Source organism: Ursus americanus, chromosome 18 (assembly GCF_024610735.1).
Source record: "Ursus americanus isolate L20-20 chromosome 18, mUrsAme1.1.p, whole genome shotgun sequence".
NCBI classification, from domain to species: domain Eukaryota; kingdom Metazoa; phylum Chordata; class Mammalia; order Carnivora; family Ursidae; genus Ursus; species Ursus americanus.
This window is the reverse complement of record NC_142144.1, coordinates 6,769,306-6,781,398: the sequence shown is the minus strand read 5'-3', so window position 1 is coordinate 6,781,398 and position 12,093 is coordinate 6,769,306. Positions and strand designations below refer to the sequence as shown.

General features: G+C 56.3%; 1 long non-coding RNA gene across 1 annotated transcript; it reads right to left on the bottom strand.

The window, feature by feature from the left end:
- Nucleotides 1-1,766: 1,766 nt before the first annotated feature.
- LOC123775615 (uncharacterized) lies at nucleotides 1,767-2,809 on the bottom strand. The gene is made up of 2 exons (XR_006775124.1): nucleotides 2,619-2,809; nucleotides 1,767-1,806 (listed from the first exon to the last, which is right to left on the bottom strand). It is a non-coding gene; the product is annotated as an uncharacterized LOC123775615 (long non-coding RNA).
- Nucleotides 2,810-12,093: the final 9,284 nt, after the last annotated feature.

Below are 12,093 nucleotides of genomic sequence, written 5' to 3'. Positions count from 1 at the left end.
CCATTTCACAGAGGCGGACACTGAGGCCCTGGTGGGTGAAGTCACTGGCTGGATGGGGAGGTGCTGGTCTCTGTCCTGTTGTAGCACACACTCCTGGGGCCTTACCTGAAACCTCAGGGTGGCCCTGGCTGCCTCGCGCCATCTCCACTCGGGTGGCCCGAGAGCCCTCCCTCTCCGCCTGCGGCAGAGCCAGTCTCTCCAGGACGGGCCCTGGACCCTGGCCGTGTCTGAGAGGCACCTACTTCCAGAGCCGCACGTCTCTCTGGGAGGCAGGGCCAGTCACACAAACACAAGGAAGAGGCAGGGTCGCAAGGACCATTGCGACAGTTCTGGCTGGAAGCCACGTGTCAGCCTGCCAGACGTGCTGCCCCTGTGCCCTCGTGGGGTCCCCGTGGTGAGCGGAGAAGGTGGCATCACTTTCCCGTTGTAGGAAGAGGAAACGGGGAGGGGGGGCGGGGAGGGGAGATGGCGCAAGGTCTCCGGCTCACCCCGTGAGTCAGGATGGAAACGGTTTGTCTGCCGTGGCTCCTCCGTCATCAGCACGATGAGGCACTTCCAGCTGGGCAAGAGGAAGACTTCTCTGCCTTAGTGGGAATTGCTTATTAGCCAGTGGGCTCCTGGTGGTCCTCCAAGTCCGGGCAGCCCATCTCAGTGGACAGCCTTCATCAGGCCCCAAATCTACACCTGAGCCTCTCCTCCTTCCCCCAAATTCAACCCGCACACAGGTCCTACCAGGTCCCTCTCCGAAGTGTCACCCTAATCTGTCCACTTCTCCCTTACCTGCACTGTGGCTGCCTCGATCTCAGCCACCGTCAGCTCTTACTGGACCAGTGTGGCAGCCTCCTCTCTGGTCTCCTGACTCCACTCGGCCCTCCAAACCCCGGTTCCCCCTGAGCTGCTAGAAGGTAAGTCCCACCGTAGTCCTCAGGTGGCTTCTCACTGCTGGCGTGCAACCGTCCACCACGTGATCTGACTCCTCCGCTCCCTCGTACTCTCCCCCGCTTCCTGCCCTCCAGTCACACTGTTCTCTCCCCTGCCCTCTCAGATACCAAGCTCATTCCTGCCTCAGGACCTTTGTACCTGCTGTTCCTCTGCTTAGGACGCTTAGGTCTCGTGGTGAGCAGTGGCTCTGTCTGGTTGTTCAGGGCTCAGCTCAGATGCCGCCACCTCCAAGGGGCCCCCCCTGCTTTCTCTGAGTTGCTGCTGAGCGAGCCTCCCCCCAGGCCAGCTGTTCTCCATCCTGCCCTCTGTTCTAGTTGCCTGTATGACACTTATCATGATCTGAACTTATTATCTATTGATTTGCTTACTTGGTTACCATCCCTTCTCTCAGTAGAATGTATGCTCGGTTGGAGGGCAGGAAGCAGGTTTACTGTGGTCCCCACTGAAATCTCCAGGGTCTGGAACAGTGGCTGCCCCACAGTGGGCAGGTACCTAATACCTGAGTGAATAAATGGGTAAGACTCCCCGTCTCTGGAGCTATCCTAGAAGAAGCTGGACACCAGGTGCTGGATGGAGCCCCGTGTACCAGGTCGTCCCTCCCCCAACTCCAGTGCAGGAGCTCTGGGACCCCATGGAGATACCCCTTCTGCCAGGGTTGCTAAGCTGGGACAGTGTTGTCCTGGGGATGCTAGTGGCCGGGCCAGCTTGCGTCATTGTGGGGCCCGGTGCCAAAAGAAAATGCAGGGCCCCTTGCTCAAAAAGCAGGGAGAAGTACCGTTAAGAGTACATAGAATGCTGTTACTTCCTTCTACCGGCTCGCACTCCACTTGTCATGGTGTTTTTTATTTGCTGTTTAATGTCATTCTAAGGAAAGAAAAATAAAAATTTTTAAATGATTAGCATGAATTTTACCCTTCCTCTATATTGTGCAATGCCAGTTCTACAATGCAAATGTCAGAGCCTTTAATTCCTGTGCAGAATCCCCCGAATTATACAATTTTTATTTTGTGGTTTGTCCGGGAGGGTGCCTCGCGGGGGGCCAGAAAAGAGAAACACAAAGCACTCAGAAGCTTAGAGGAGGAGGAGGGGGTCCTCAGCTCTCCAGAGCTGGCTGAGGGAGTGCCTTTGGCCTTGGGGCTACTGCAGACCTTCCCAGGCTCCACCCCTGCCGTGGGTGCCCCAAGTGCCTGCTCCCTTGTTCCCTCAGGCCTGACAGTTGCTGAAATACCCCTCCCACCAACGCCAGACTGTCTCTAGCCCTGGTCTAGGGATGGGGCTTGGAGAAGTTGACCGGGCACCTTCCCTTCCCCCAGCCCCCCCCCCAACCTACAGCGGAGGCGATCCGGGGATCTCAGGCCCTGGATGGGGGTAGGTGACAGGCTCGCCCCTGCCTAGACAGGGTCTCTGGCTGCCTGCCAGACCCGCTGTGGTGCTGTCAATCCAGGGCCATGATGGCTGCTGGCATGCCCGTGATACCCTTCCCCCAACCCTCCCTGTTCCTGGGCCCAGGGTGGAAGGTGGCAGTGGTCACAAGGAGGGGGAGGCCAGGCAGGGCCGGGGTGCCAGGGCGAAGGGCTGGGGAGCTGAGAACCCATCCCAGGGAGGCAGGAGGCAGGCGAGTCCATGGCTGGAAGCTCCTAGTCCTTGGCTCCATTGTCCCATCAGACTTCACTTACCAAACCCAGATTCAAAGATAAGTGGTTATGGATTTCAAGACAGCAGCTGCAGAACGTTCAACCCCAAGCACGGGGTCCTTTGAATGTGAGGCCCCGGATGACTGTACTTGGTCCCAGGCCTGTGAAGCTGGCCCTGGCCGGTGGCCATCTTGCTCGCGCCTCAGAGCAAACCTCAGGAGAGGCCGAGGAGAGACAGGAAGCACCAAGAGGCAGCGAGCAAGCCCTGGTGACATCACGTGAGCCTCTGGGTCCAGCTGTGCCCACAGCTAAACACCCATGGACTTCCCAGTTCCCGAGCCAGTTAGTCCCTTCTCGGCTCAAGCCCGCCATAGTTGAGTTTCGGAGGCATGAAGGCTGCACGACCCCCAGAGGGGAGGATCCCGGCCCGGCTATCCGGATACCTGGATTCCTTTCTTGACTTAAAGGAGTTTTATGACTGTCCATCCAGTTGGCATGTCTGCGGGTCAGAGATCGAACTGGCCTCCCCACGTGGACCTGTTCTGTTCTCAGCCAGGTCATTTATCTGTCTCAGACCTCCAGTTCTTTCCCGGGGGGAAAGAAGAGCTTTATTTCTCGGCCTTCCCAGCGTTCCCCAGGCTGGGTGAAGTGAGCATTGAAGGAAAACCTCAAGTTTCACCCTGGGGTGTGTGTGTGTGTGTGTGTGTGTGTGTGTGTGTGTGTGCGCGCGCGCGCGCGCAGTGCCCTGGACGGCAACTGGGGGTGGGGGGAATAAATGTGGGAAGGGTGCATGGGAATGTTCAAGAAACTTCAGGAAAGAAGGGGGAGGAGTTAGAGACCGAGAAGGAAGGGGGTGAGAAGGGCCTGACTAGGGGAAGGCAGGCAAGCAATCTCTCACCAACTGTTTGGCCTTTTTTTTTTTTTTAAGATTTTATTTATTTATTTGACAGGGAGAGAGAGAGCAAGCAGGAGGGAGGAGGGAGGAGGCAGAGGGAGAGGGAGAAGCAGGCTGAGCAAGGAGCCTGACTGTGGGACTCAATCCCAGGACCCTGGGATCATGACCTGAGCTCCGTTGTGTTAACTTAACCAACTGAGCCACCCAGGCGCCCCACCGTTTCGCCTTTAAACCACTCCTTGGAATGGACAAGCAGCCCATTCCCTCAGCCATCCGTCCGTCCATCCCTTCATTCAATCTCCAAGCCTATGTCCTGAATGAAATCGTTAAACACACACTGAGTAAATGTTCACTGTCAGGCATAGCCAGGCCCTAAAGACACCCAGACACCTTCCTGGAGATTAACCTTTTTGAAAACACGAGTGCCAGTTATGGAAAGACCCTCAAAAAAACAATTCAACAAAGTTCATAGGGCACTTGCTCTGGCCTCCTTCCCCAGCCCCAGAGTAAAAAGATCTTGATTGGATCTCTCTGGAAGAAGGGGCATCTTCTCACCTTTTTGGTCATCGGTTTGTTCAACAGGAGAGAGTCAGTAGAAAAATGGTCCTGTATTTTGCAGCGAAGATTTATTTTCTAGGCAGAGCTGACTGGTGACGATATCAGAACTCTCATTTATTGGGCACCTGCTGTATGCCAGGTGTGGTGCCGTGGAAGGCTCCGCGCTCAGGTGAGCACTCACTCGTGCACGTCCTCATTTTGTAGACAAGGGACTGGAGGGCTGCAGAGGGAAGCGAAGAGCCTATTGTTCCCTAGAAAGCGGTGGAGCCCCCTTCGCATTCAGGTCTGTGTGGCACTGGAGGTGGGCTTGGAACCACAAGGCTGGGCTTTGGGCAGGCACCCTTGGGGGGCGGTGGTCCCGGGGGGGCCCTGTGTTGCTTGGCCTTACCTGCACTGGGCCGCCTTTGCTCGTCTGATATTACAACTTCCGGGGAGAGGATGCCACACATCGCCTCGTGCAGCTCTGGGACGACCCTCCCACCCCCCCTCTTGGCTGTAAGGGTCCCTTGGATGGGTGTGTCTATGGGGCTCGATCCATCAGGCAGGGGGACAGAGCTCCAGTTGGCCTGGAGACCCAGCCTGCCCAGCATGACCAGGGAAACTGGTTGGGGCAGCTGACCCAGACTGTGGTTGTACTGGCTTATCTCCTCCCCCTGCCCCCCGCCACGACACCCTCCCCTCACTGACCTAGGGAAAGGAAAGAAGTTTCTAGAACACCAGGAATCACTACCTTTTCTTGAGTGCTTGCTGTGTGCCAGACCCAGCTCGAGGTTCCTCCGTGGGTCATAAGTGCATCCTCCTGTCCCTGCCTTCCCTTCCGGTCCCGTCTCTCGCCACTCTCCCCCTTGCCCTCTGCCTCAGGTACTCCAGCCATCTTCCCGGTCCTCGGACACGCCCAAGTAGTCCCTGTGTTTGGTCTTTGCCCTTGCTGCCGCTTCTGTCTGGAGCTCTCCTCCACTGTTGTTTGTCTAGCCGGCGGTGGTAGAGATTTCTAGCACCCTGCCACCCACGCTTTTCCTCTCCTTCCCAGGCCCCCTGAAAGCACCGCCCCCGCTAGGCCCCTTGCAGGTAGGCAAGGCCCCGGGACTAATTGGGGCCAACGGGCTGTGAGTAGAGGTGAGAGGAGTCCCTTCCTGACCGCGGGACCCTACTTCCGAATCACCGAATCACCTCACGGAGGACGGTAGCTGCGGAGGGTTGTCAGTTCAGCTGGGTGTTGCGTGGTCAAGAACTCCATCTCCGTTGTGTTACATCTCTGAGATTTGCGGATTAATTTGTTATGACAGCAGAGCCTGTCCTATCCTGACGAATAGAGCTGAGCCATCCAGGTCTCAGCTGAGCCGTCGTCGCCTGGTGTGACCACCAGATCCGAAGTGGCCCCACCCCCTTCTCCCCAATCCTGTTTTTATGTTCCTGTAGCACATAACTTAGTGTTTATTTGTTCCTTTGCTCCTTGTCGGTCTCCCTGCTAGAATGTAAGCTCCCTGAGGGCAGGGCCCTTGTCTGTCTCGTTCACGGCAGCATCCTTCATTCCAAGCACGGTGCCTGGCACCTAGAGGTGCTTGGTAAATATTTGAATGATTGGAATGCATGGATTTCTTTTCTTTTCTTTCATTTTTTTTTTTTTAAGATTTACTTATCTATTTGAGAGAGAGAGAGAGAGAGAACGAGCAGGAGGGGCAGAGGGAGAGGGAGAGGGAGAGAGAATTTTAAGCAGACTCCACGCCTCGCCCGGAGCCCAACGTGGGGCTGGGTCTCACCACCCGCAGATCAGGACCTGAGCTGAAACCAAGAGTTGGACGCTTAACCGACAATGCCACCCAGGTGCCCTGAGTGCACAGATTTCTTGAATGAGTGAGTGAGGCAGATGACCAGGCTCACAGGTAGATGTGGCATCTGTTAACTGCTGCCTGCATTTTTCTTACTGTGATTAGACATAAAGCCTCAGCTCATCGGAAGGCTGGAAGCAATGGCTGCTTTTTCCACTTTGGGGACTTCTCTCCTCTTGCTCTGTCTCAACAGGTGAGGGAATGTGGGCCTGCTAGGAGCGTGACTCAGCCCAGGTGTCAAGGCAGGCCTGTGGCTGAGCCGGAACCTGCCCCTCTGCCTCCAGACTCCTGATCCAGTGCTCTTTGGGCCGAGTTTTGCCACTCGCTCTTTGGTTTCAGCCTAAGTTGCTGAAAACATCTCCCAAGCGCATTTGCCTCTTACTTCCCTACCCTGCCAGGTAATCTAGAAACTCGGAGCAAATCATTCGGTGATGATGGATGGGTAGGACTGGGCGGAGCTGGGCCAGGGGTCAGAGGTGAGAACGAACAAGGCTCCCTCTAGAACGCCTCCTCAACAACGTTCTCGAGCTGTCGTTTTGTCTCACGCTTCTTTTAACAAAGACAGAGCGCAGGAGGCTGAATTCTGGTGAATCAAGGGTTTTTGGTGTGTATTCTGTTTCTCAGGGGGTAGGCCTGCCCCAGACAGGTTGAATAGAGCGGCTCCCCCTCTCTGCTCGGTAGCAGGCTGTACATCGATTACAGCACCTGTCACGTCACGTTTTTTCTCTGAAAAATGTGGTGTGTGTTTTTTCCTTCTAAATAGAAAAGTGATACATGCTCATTGCAGAAAATTTGGAAAATATGGAAATGTATGAATGATCAAGCAAAGGTCTTCTGGAAAGTCCCCGCCTAGTAATAGTTGTTAGTATTTTAGAGCTCCTCGTCAGCCTTTCTGACCTGCACATGAGAAGAGATAATGTTACCCATAACCCAGATGTCCCCAGACTGCACAAGCAGGGGGTACAAAGGTGGGCACGATAACCTGAGCATGGCCCCTCCCTCTCCATCCCGCTGGCCAGCACCCCTTCAACACCCTGGCTTCCCCCACAAAGCCTCTGCTGTTGTATCTGGGAGCACCAGCAGGGGCCACATATGAGCTCCAGCCCAGTGGCCCTTGTCACTGCCCCTGCCGTGGAGCTTGCTGGGAGAACCCCGCCCCCTGTCCTGGGGGCCTGCAGCCTCCCCTCTCCTTTCCTGAGTGGCAAACCTGGGAGGTACCAGATGGCCCTGGAGCCTCGTTATCCTGGCTAGGAGCAAGGAGAACGTTCCTTGTTGGCTGTGTTGGCTGCACACGCCCCGAAGCCTCTGTGCCTGTGCCCTGGATCTCCAACCACCCTCCAACCCTAGCCACAGGTTTGGCACAGGACACAGGCTTGGGACGTGACAGGGTCCCTCCTTGAGATTTTCTGAGTTAAAAATAAGAGAAGAGGACAGTCCCTGTTGGGTGGCAAAGCTACGAGATGGGAAGCCAGGAGCTGCCATCTACCGCTGTGTTGAGAAGCGGGTCTGCCCTAGGGGAGTGGTTATCTCTAACCACCTCTAGCTTCAGCTGGTTCCAGTAAGGTTGCTGTCCCCTACCATAAGGGTCCTGAAAAATCCAAGGACTATGTCAGTCCCTGCCCTGGGCGGGGTGGGACACAGACACCACAGTCCTGTGTGTCCGTCGATGCATTGCCCAGGGTCCCAGAGCATGAAGCAATGAAGCGGTGGGAGGGGGGTGCTCCCAACCTGATAGTTGAGGTTCAGCTGAAACTTATCAATATTACTGGCTCACAGTGTAATATGTTATAAATTCCTCCCCACTAGACGCTGCACTTCAATGGGAAGACTGGCCACTTCTTAATTCTGTGACTTTGGGCAAGTTTTCTCATTCCTAAAACAAGGATGCTAATAGTATCTATCTCAGAGAAAATCAAACGAGTGAATCCATAGACAGGGATTTGCTGTTCTTTTATTTGCTGTATCTTTTGAGGCGGTCAGCTTAGGGCTCTGCACAGGCTAGGCACCGCGTGGGGGCTCTGTAAATATATGTGGCCAGTGAGTGGTGATGCTGAAAGACACAGCTCCTGGTGTGCTTGCCTCGCACCGGATCATGGACACACACACACATGCACACACACGGTCACTCGATAAAAGCATTCAGATCTCAGCGCCCTGCACAGTGGCTCTCGTGGGAACCCAGGGCATCCCAGCCCCTGGCTTCTTTGGAGGGCAGCCTGTAGCTCCCTGAGGATCCGGGCTGTCATCTCATAGCCCCACAGTGCTGGGAGCACAGCTTGGAGCCTGGCTCAACCCTACACCACGTATCAAGGGCAGAGGACCTGTGGTGTTCTAGGAGCTGGTGTGTGTGTGTGTGTGTGTGTGTGTGTGTGTGTGAGAGAGAGAGAGAGAGAGAGAGAGAGAGAGAGAGAGAGAGAGAGAGAGGTGATAGTAGTGGTGATGGTGTTGGTTAACCTGGGGGGATGGGATGAGTGGCTTGCTGGAGTTCTGGCTTCCAGAGCTGCTGTCCTCTGGAAGCTCCCCCTTATCACTCCCTGGGCCCCCCAATCTCTTCTATTCTCCCTGTCTCCAGCACCCCAGCTCCTGCCTGGGGGGCTCTTGTGGGGTCTGGCTTGGTCTTTTTACTGGAGAAAGAGGGGCTTGTCTGCAGATCTGGGTCTATGGATTCCTGGATGGACTGAGTGCCTGCCCCTTTCCTCTTTCCAAGGACTGTCATGGCCAGGTATTCTCCACCCACACCCCCCAGCCTTTCCGTTGTGCTATGCACAGGAATATTAGTCTCTCAGGGTGCTCTGGGCAGGCATGCTGCGTGCTGTGCGATACCCTGGGGGTTTGAGTGGAATGAAAATGCTGCTTAGCATGTCTTGTGTTGGGGGACCGTGTGGCCAGGTGTGGCCCCCGGTGTGGTATGCAGCATAGTAGCAAGTGCCTGTGTTACTGTTTTGTACGGAATGTCCTAGTGTGAGATGTCGATGGCCAGTGGGTTGTGTTTTGGGTCACTGCGTATTATTATGGTCAGGGCATTAACCCTTTGCGTGGACGTCTGGGCCCTAAAAAGATAACGGGGGAAGGGTACCTCCCTTCTGGGTGCTCTCAGAGCCCTCCGTTCCCATCCCTCCGCCGGTTAGATCCCAATGTGCCTGAGTCTCCTGGCATTGCCGAAGCTCATAAAACCTGGCAAAAGGGAGGGGAACGCAGGTCCCGGGGTCCTGCTGGGTTCAGAGCTCTTATTTAGCAGCTTACCACCCACACTCCTCTGCCGTAGGCATCCAGGCGACGTATGGGGGATCCCAAGCCCCTTGGCCGGTCCCTTCCCGTGCCCAGGTCGGCGCTCCCAACAAAGGCGACAGACCACGTGCCCCTCCTCGACGCAGGCCTGGAATGGGGACGCACGTGGCCCCGGGCTCCCGCTCCAGCCAGGGCTGGATCCCGACGCGACGCTGCGCCCCAGGTGGGCGCGGAGCGGCCCCCCCGCAGCCCCGCCGTCCGGGGCTGTGCCTCGCCCACTCCCAGTCGCGGCCGCTGCAGCGCCCGGGAAGTGGCGCTAGGGGGAGCTCTGGCAACTGGCTTGGTGGATTGAAGCAAAACCGTGCATCAAACAGCTATTCCTCGTACTTGCAGGGAAAAAATGGGGAGCGGGGAGACACACTGTTCCCCCTCCCCAGCAGCTCCAGACTCTTCCCGTGGGAGGCCGAGAAAACAGCCCTTGGCGGGGGGCGGGTGAAGGTGCCGTTCCTCCCCGTAACTCACGCCTCCGTAGTCTCTCTCTTCCCCACCCCCATCGCGGACCTTCGCGGCCCCCGCGCTCTGGAGTGTCCCCGAGTACTAAGCCTTGCGCGACACGGGGACCCAGAGCCGAGCGGGCCCCTGGGACTGGCATGCGTCCTCCTCTCAGAGTCTGGGGTGGGGCCTCTCGGCGGCGGCCCCTCCTGTCGCTGCTGGAGGCGTGAAGGCTGAGCGGGGGGCGCGAGTCGTCCTGCGGGGTGGCTCGCGCCGGAAAGGGGAGCGCAGGGGTGAGAAAGCGAGCGCGAGAACACTGGGGAGACGGCCAGAGACAGAGGGATACCGAGAGACACTGTCAAACAAACAGAGAGCAAGCTGCCACTTCGCTTTTTTTTTTTTCCTTCTCCCTTTTCTTTCTTTCTTTCTTTCTTTCTTTCTTTCTTTCTTTCTTTCTTTCTTTCTTTCTTTCTTTCTTTCTTTCTTTCTTTCTTTCTTTCTTTCTTTTTTTTTTTTTTTTTCAGGCTTTCTTTCCTATCCCCTATTTGCAAAGCTGGAACCACCCCGCGCCCCCCCCCCCCGGGCTTGAGCCGTGGCTCCAGATGTGAATTTGGTTCCATTGGGGAGAACGCGAGCTTCCTCGGGGCCTTGGCACATTCTCCCACTCTGAGGTCATTCCGTAGGTGGTCAGAGGGGAGAGCGCGCCTGGAGCCTTCCTGCCTCCATCCACTGGGGAGGGAAGAGAGGCGAGCGGGCGGGAGGAGGGAGGGAGAGGGGAGGGGCGCGAGGAGGGAGGGAGACGCCGCCAGCACACCACCAAGTGGCACCGAGCAGTGATAACAAACTCAACTTAAAAAAAAAAAAAAAAAAAAAGGAAAAGGAAAAAACTTCCCCAAGTTGCAGCCCGAGACGTGCGGACGAGAGGGAGGAGGCGCGGGGCGGGGAGCGTGGGTGGCCCAGAAGCCCCCCGGCGTCCCTTGGCTGCTTCCTCCGGCCGCAGAAAGCTCAGACTTGAGGCCGACCAGGCCCTGCGCCCCTGGCTGAGCAGGAAATGTGCTGAAGGCAGGCTCGGCTTCCTGCTGGAGACCCCGGGGGCGGCCGTTCCCGCGGGGCGCAGGCCCCTCTGGGGAGAGCGGCTAGGGAGGCGCACAGCACTAGCTTCATCCCCAACAACCAACATCCCCTCACTCTCAATCCCGCTCCCACCCCCGGGCCTGCGGATGTGGGCAGATCCAGCCCGCCCAGGCCCCAGAGAGCTGAGATTTGCATGGTGGTAGGGGTCTCTCTCCACCTTCCCCTGTTCTACCCACCACCTCCAGGCCCATCTGAAAACAAGACACCACCATCCTCTGTAATCGACTTTTTATTAAGATTATAAATTTAAACAAATCATCTGAACAGTTTTACCCGGTGATATACAATTCAGTATGCACAAAAATACAGAAGAATGAGGGAGAAGGGCCAAGAAAGGAAGGATTGGCAACTTGTTTTGGGAGTCCACATGGTGCTGATGGCAGAGAACCAGAGGAGCTGCAGATGAACCCCACCTTTTTACAACAAAAGGCTTTAAATTAAACAAAATCTATCGAGCTGAAGACACAGGACAGGGTTCTCACAGCCTCGAACAATGCTGGTTTCATGAAATGCAACCGAAGCCTCACCAGGACAGCGCAACTTAGAAACACACACAAACACCACATCTGACCGGGAACTTAGTGAAAAGTCTCCAACGCAGTCGGCGGTCCCGGCCCCTCCCTCCCTCGGGGCCGCCGGGGATCCAGGTGAAGGAATCGACTTCCTTTTTTGTTTAGTGAGGACCGCAGTGCTGGGCATGATGGGAAATGTAGTCCGCCGTGCCCGCCCCCCACCCCTTCCCCAAACGGTGTCCGGGAGTGTCGGGGTGTCGGGCGCCACCCCCGAGTCCGGGAGACGGGTGGAGGAGGGGAAGAGAGCGAAGCCAGAGGGGCGGGGAGAGGAGGGGTTCAAGACACCCGCCCCGGGAAAGAAAAAAAAAAAAAAAAGTTGAAGTGTTTTCATTTCTGCCTTCTCATTTTGAGAACTTTGGAGGCCGCCCCCAGAGAGGAAATGTGACCCAAACGTCCCTTTCGGAGATAGAGAGTTTGCCTTTGTTTTTGCTCAGGATTTCACAAGACCCATTCCTCACCCCATGGAGGGACTCGGGAGAACCGAGCGCCGGGCTTCCCGGGTCTGACAACTGATTGGAATCGGCGTCCCGGGCCCCGCGCCCTCCTGCGCTGCGCCCCCGGCGCGCCCCGGCAGTCCGGGCGCCCTGCCTCACCCCCGGCTACCCGGCACCTCCTCCGGGCAGCAGCCCTCCCTCACGTGGCTGGCTCCTCGCTCAACACCACTGCAATCACTACAATAAAAAGAAAAAAAAAAAAAAAGAGTAGGAGAAACACAAAGCATACTTAAATAGGCGCTTTTTCTCTCTGCAAAAATAAAGTCCAAGATCTTAGATTTCTTTTTTTTTATTTTACAATTTATAAAACATCAG